A 6000-nucleotide genomic window follows, 5' to 3' on the forward strand; every position below is an offset into this window, starting at 1 on the left:
GTCCAAGTGGGAAACCAGGGAATCTCTCCAAATGTCAGTCAGTGATACTCTTGAATCGGACTCTAAAGTGATGTGTGGGAGCAGCTATAAAATATTCAGACTTTATCTAAACACACATTGAGGTACAATTTTTTTTAGGAATAAGGGTGGCATGGTGGCGCAGAGGTTGAGTTGCTGTTTTACAGTGCCAGAGATCCGGGTTTGAACCTGACTACAGGTGCTGTCTGCACAGAGTTTGTACATTCTACCTGTGACTGCATGGGTTTTCTCCGCTTTCCTCCCATATTCCAAAGCCGATCAGGTTTGTAGGTTAATTAGCTTTAGTAAATTGTAAAATGTGCCTAGAGTGTAGGATAGTGTTAGAGTGTGGGGATCGCGGGTCGCCACGGACTCCGTGGGCCGATGGGCCTTTTCTGCGCTGTATCTCTAAACTAATAGAGTGAACAATGACTAAGATCATAAGATCATAAGATAAGCGATCCTACTCCTTAGAATTAGGTCATTCGGCCCGAACAATTATCAAAAACTTTAATGATAATGGAGAGGAAGGTGTGAGGAAGAAAACTTGAAACAGTTGAGAATGAGGAGATACTGCTAAACTTCCAATATTGAATTGAAATGTCCCACCAGAAAGGAGCTGGACTAACAGACTGATCTGCTCCTGGCATGGACCCCTGCAGCCAGGGACAAGCAGTCGATAAATAATGCAGCTTAGAAAGAGGGACTTTGGGTTGACAGTCAGGAGGCTGGGGGACTGAGGCACCATAGATTCAAAGGTGATGGAAGTTGGTTCACGAATTAGAAATGGTTAATTTTTGACCGTTCTGACAGAAGGCTTAACTGGCTGTTTTCTGGTAGGCTTTGTCTGGTCCTTTCCCTGACAGTATATGTGTGCATGAGGCTCTGCCACATTGCAAGGCTTTATCGTTGAGGGTCAGGCCTGCCCAGCACTTTACAATCGTAAAAGGTGAGTTCAGACTTTTTCAGATATCACAAGTTCACAAGTTATAGGAATAAAATTAGGCCATTCAGCCCATCGAGTCTGCTCTGCCATTCAATCATGGCTGATTCTCTGCCTCCTAATCCCATTTTCCTGCCTTCTCCCAATAACCCTTGACACCCGTTCTGATCAATAGACAATAGACAATAGGTGCAGGAGGAGGCCATTCGGCCCTTCGAGCCAGCACCGCCATTCAATGTGATCATGGCTGATCATTCTCAATCAGTACCCCGTTCCTGCCTTCTCCCCATACCCCCTAACTCCGCTATCCTTAAGAGCTCTATCTAGCTCTCTCTTGAATGCATTCAGAGAATTGGCCTCCACTGCCTTCTGAGGCAGAGAATTCCACAGATTCACAACTCTCTGACTGAAAAAGTTTTTCCTCATCTCAGTGGTGTTGGCTGCCTTCCTGCAGTCCAGATTAAGGATTTACCTGAAAGTTATATTCTCAAATCTGAATAGTGTGCGAGGTGGAGGAGATCCCAGACGTGGTTGTTTGCCTATTCACCTGCTGCCCAAACATAAGTGTTTGTCAGCTGATGATTTGCATTCACAAGTTAACCTTTACATGTTCACACATCCGTATACTTGTGTGTGTTGTATGTGTGTGTGTGTGTGTGTGTGTGCGCGCGCGCGCGCGCACTTGTGTGTACATGCATGTATGTGTATGTGCATGTGTAATGTAATGCAGTAGAACCTGGTCTGCAATCATCACAAACTCCTTCCCGTAAGACTTTACTTTATCAACTGCTGCAGTAACTTCTTGCAACAATGCCCATCTTCCATTAAAAGAATTCAAGTGCAGACATCCTCTACTCCTTAAAATTGGAGTCCAAATAAGTCATTCCCAACCCCACCTCTGCCAAAGAAGAAATCCAAAATGTAACGGATGCTTCCATTTAAATCCTGGTTTCTCATTTCAAAAGTAATGACTTTAGAAGTTTATCAACCTTTTAAATAATGCGGCTTTTATGATCAGCAATATGTAGGCAACAAATACTGTCATTTCTTTCTCTTTTCCTCTGCAGAAAACCTTGTATCATCATCAATTCTGTGTCCTTTTCAGCTGTCACATCACTCCCCTACAGCTTATCTCTTAGTGATCGCATGTTTTGCTATCTCCACAGTTCTCCCGGTTTATTCCACTACTCTTTAGTGACACATAAAACGGAATCGCGTTGAGTTGAAGTTGGAGAACTGTTATTTATTATTTAAGACATTGGAATGAAATCAACAACAACATCTTCCATTATTAAACTGTTTATTAAAAGTACCTAATCACCACAATCTCTTATACAATAAACACAAGTATCATTTTAAATTTTACGATTAAGGTAAAGGTTTTAAGCTTGCTGATTTTTAAAAAAATTATTCAGGCCAACTCTAATTCATGTGAGATCATTATTATAAAGATGCAGTGGGCCTGGTGTTTGGCCCTTGAGGTTATTCTTAATGCAGGTACCAGGAGCTGCAACATCTGCAGAATCTGCCACATCACAATTATTTAGCTGTCAGTCTGGTGACAATCCACTCGACATGGATTTTACAATGATCACATTGCTTTATGATCCTTCATGCTCAGACTGCAATAATTATCACACCGCAAAGAGTTCACACCATTTTTCTTGTTTAATGCAGATCCTTCTTATTCGCCCAAGGTTTCAGCCGCATCGCTGCTTCTGTAATCCACATTCATCAAGATATTAACTCCAACATATGGTATATCCCAAGCACATGTTAGCTAACCTTTTACTGTAACACATGGAAGAAACTATATGGAGTAAAAAAAACAAACAGCTGGATCAGTGGGTCAGGCAGCATCTGCAGAGGGAAATGGAGAATGGTCTGAGGAAAAGTCATGACATGAAACATTATCTGTCTTTTCCCTCCATAGATATTGTCTGACCTACTGAGATCCTTCATTTGGTTGTATTTTGCTCAGCAGCATTTGCAGGCTCTTCTGCTACCAAACAAACTGTACTTTATGTTGAAACAAGGAATTGCAGATGCCGGTTTACATAAAAGGACACAAAGTGCTGGAGTAACTCAGCAAGTCAAGCAGCATCACTGGAGAACATGGATCGCTGACCTTTTGGGTCAGGACCTTTCTCCAACAAAACCCTGTTCGCACTTTGTGTCCCGTACTTTATGTTCTTGTCAATGGAAGTAAAAAATTGTGGAAATATTCTGTACGGTATTTATATCCAATTAGCCAGCTCAGTCTGAATCCCATGTGATCTAACCTTTCGGACCATCCTACCATGCAGGACCTTGTGAAAAGCTTTACTAACTGTCATATAGACAACATTCCCATTGTTAATCCTTTTGGTCACCTCTTCAAGAAACAAAAATGAAATTCATGAGCTTGAGTTCCCAAGCACAATGCCATGATGACATATTTAGTCTTTGTCTTCCTAAATGCAGATAGACCCTATCTCCGAGAACCCTATTAGAGATATTTCCTTTGTCCTTTAGATATCTCCCTTACTTTTCTCTGCATCTTAATACTAACTTGTTTCCTCTCTCCCTGTGCTGAATAAGGGTCACTGTCTTGAAATGGTCTTTATTTCTCTCCTCACCTGACCTGCTGGTGTTTTTAGCACTTTACTTTTATTTTAGATTTTCATTATATGCACTTTTTAACTTTACCTTTGTTTCGCCACCCATCCCATTTTTCTGCAACTTCAATCATGTTGGTCTTATATAATTATAATATAAATGATGGAATAAAAACAATGCTTGTACAACAAATGATTTTACAGTGGAATACAAGAAGATATTTATCTCTAAATTTGACATGTTTGAGTAAATATGTGGTACATTTTGATAACCATGAAAGTTTGGGAGAGTAGAGAACTCTAAGAGTCATAACCCTCGAAGAAGAAATTCTTCCTCATCTCCAACTGAAATGGGTGAATCTTTGTTCTGAAAATAAATCCTAAATGAAACATCCTCTCAGCATCTATCCTATCAATTCCTCCCAGCATCGCCAATGTTTCAGAATTTTTCTTCTATGAGTACAGGCCCAACTTGTTCAATTTCTAGTGCTACTTTAACTTCTAGTCCTACATCAATTTCTAGTCCTGCATCAACTTCTAGTCCTGCAATAACTTGTTGTGGCATTGCGGCACGTTCCACTGGACAATATCTCTAGCGATCCAAGTTCATTTCTGCCATCTGCTACTGTCCATTATAGAGTTTGCACAATCCTCCTCTGCCCATGTGTTTCCTTTGACTGTTCTGGTTTCCTTCCACATCCCAAAGCATGTGCATAGTAGGGTGTTGCGCCAATATAAAAGTACAGGTGAGCAAATGGGAATGTGGAGATAATTCAAAAATAAATGAGGGGATGCAATTGTACTGGAAGCTGACGTTGACTCTTGGGCCCAAATGGTCTTATTCTTTGTCATAATGAAATATGGAAATCCCTTCTTCTCAGGAAACAACAGTAAATCTTCTCTGTGTAGGAAAGAACCGCAGATGCTGGTTTAAATGGAAGGTAAACACAAAATGCTGGAGTAACAGGCAGCATCTCTGGAGAGATGGAATGGGTGACATTTCAGGTCAAGACCCTTCTTCAGACTGACGAATGGTCTCAACCCAAAACGTCACCCATTCTCTCTCTCCAGAGATGTTGCCTGTCCCGCTGAGTTACTCCAGCATTTTGTGTAAATCTCTGCACTGTCTCCAATGCTAATATATTCTTTATTAAATATGGAGACAAAACTGTAAGCTGTATCTCAGCTACAATCTCAACAATGTTCTGTAATATTGTATCAAGACTTACCTATTTTTATATTTTATATTCCATACATCTACCAATTTGCGAACTCTCGACTAGCCTTCCTAATTTCCCACATACTAACTCTTTGCATTTCCTGTATTAAGACTCACAGATACCTTTACATTGAAGAATTTTCTTGTCTCACTTATTTAAATAATAATATTTTTTTCATTCTTCCTTCCAAAGTGGATAACCTCCCATTTTCCCATACTGTACCTCACTGGCCAGCTGTTTGTCTGCTCACTCAATCTTTGCAGGTCCTCTTAACAACTTGCTAAAGACCTAATTTGTCTGTGGTACATCGAAGAGGATCTTATCGAAACGTATAAGATTATTAAGGGGTTGGACACGTGAGAGGCAGGAAACATGTTCCCAATGTTGGGGGAGTCCAGAACAAAGGGCCACAGTTTAAGAATAAGGGGTAGGCCATTTAGAACGGAGATGAGGAAAAACCTTTTCAGTCAGAGAGTTGTGAATCTGTGGAATTCTCTGCCTCAGAAGGCAGTGGAGGCCAATTCTCTGAATGCATTCAAGAGAGAGCTAGATAGAGCTCTTAAGGGTAGCGGAGTCAGGGGGTATGGGGAGAAGGCAGGAACGGGGTACTGATTGAGAATGATCAGCCATGATCACATTGAATGGCGGTGCTGGCTCGAAGGGCCGAATGGCCTACTCCTGCACCTATTGTCTATTGTCTATTGAAATGTCACCCATTCCTTCTCTCCAGAGATGCTGCCTGTCCCGCTGGGTTACTCCAGCTTTTTGTGTCTACCTTTAGCTAATAAATAGTTGAGGCCCCAGCACTGACCCCTGCAGCGACCGACTGGTTACTGGGAAACAAAGCAAAAAAAGTTACCCCTTTGAAAGTACAGATGAAACAGAATTCAGGTAATTTTTTTCCAGGAAGATGATAAAGAAAGTGGAGTTGACATTGGGTCATGGATGGAGTGTGACAATGAAAATAACCAGTGATAGGCTTGGCTGTAATGGAGATGATTGAAGATCATGTGAGCTGGCAGATTTCAAGGATGGTAAGTGGTCATGAGTATGAATTGTGGAGTTCACGACTGACATTGAGCCCCACCGCGGGGCCGTGGACTTACCATCTGAGCCTGCGATCCCTTGCCTGGGATTGACTGATGTCGGGAAGCTCCAAAGTCGCAGGAGGTTCGACCAGCCCCGACCTGGGGTCCAATCACCCAGTGCAGGGGGCTGAGAT

This window comes from Rhinoraja longicauda, chromosome 3 (assembly GCF_053455715.1).
Source record: "Rhinoraja longicauda isolate Sanriku21f chromosome 3, sRhiLon1.1, whole genome shotgun sequence".
NCBI lineage: Eukaryota > Metazoa > Chordata > Chondrichthyes > Rajiformes > Arhynchobatidae > Rhinoraja > Rhinoraja longicauda.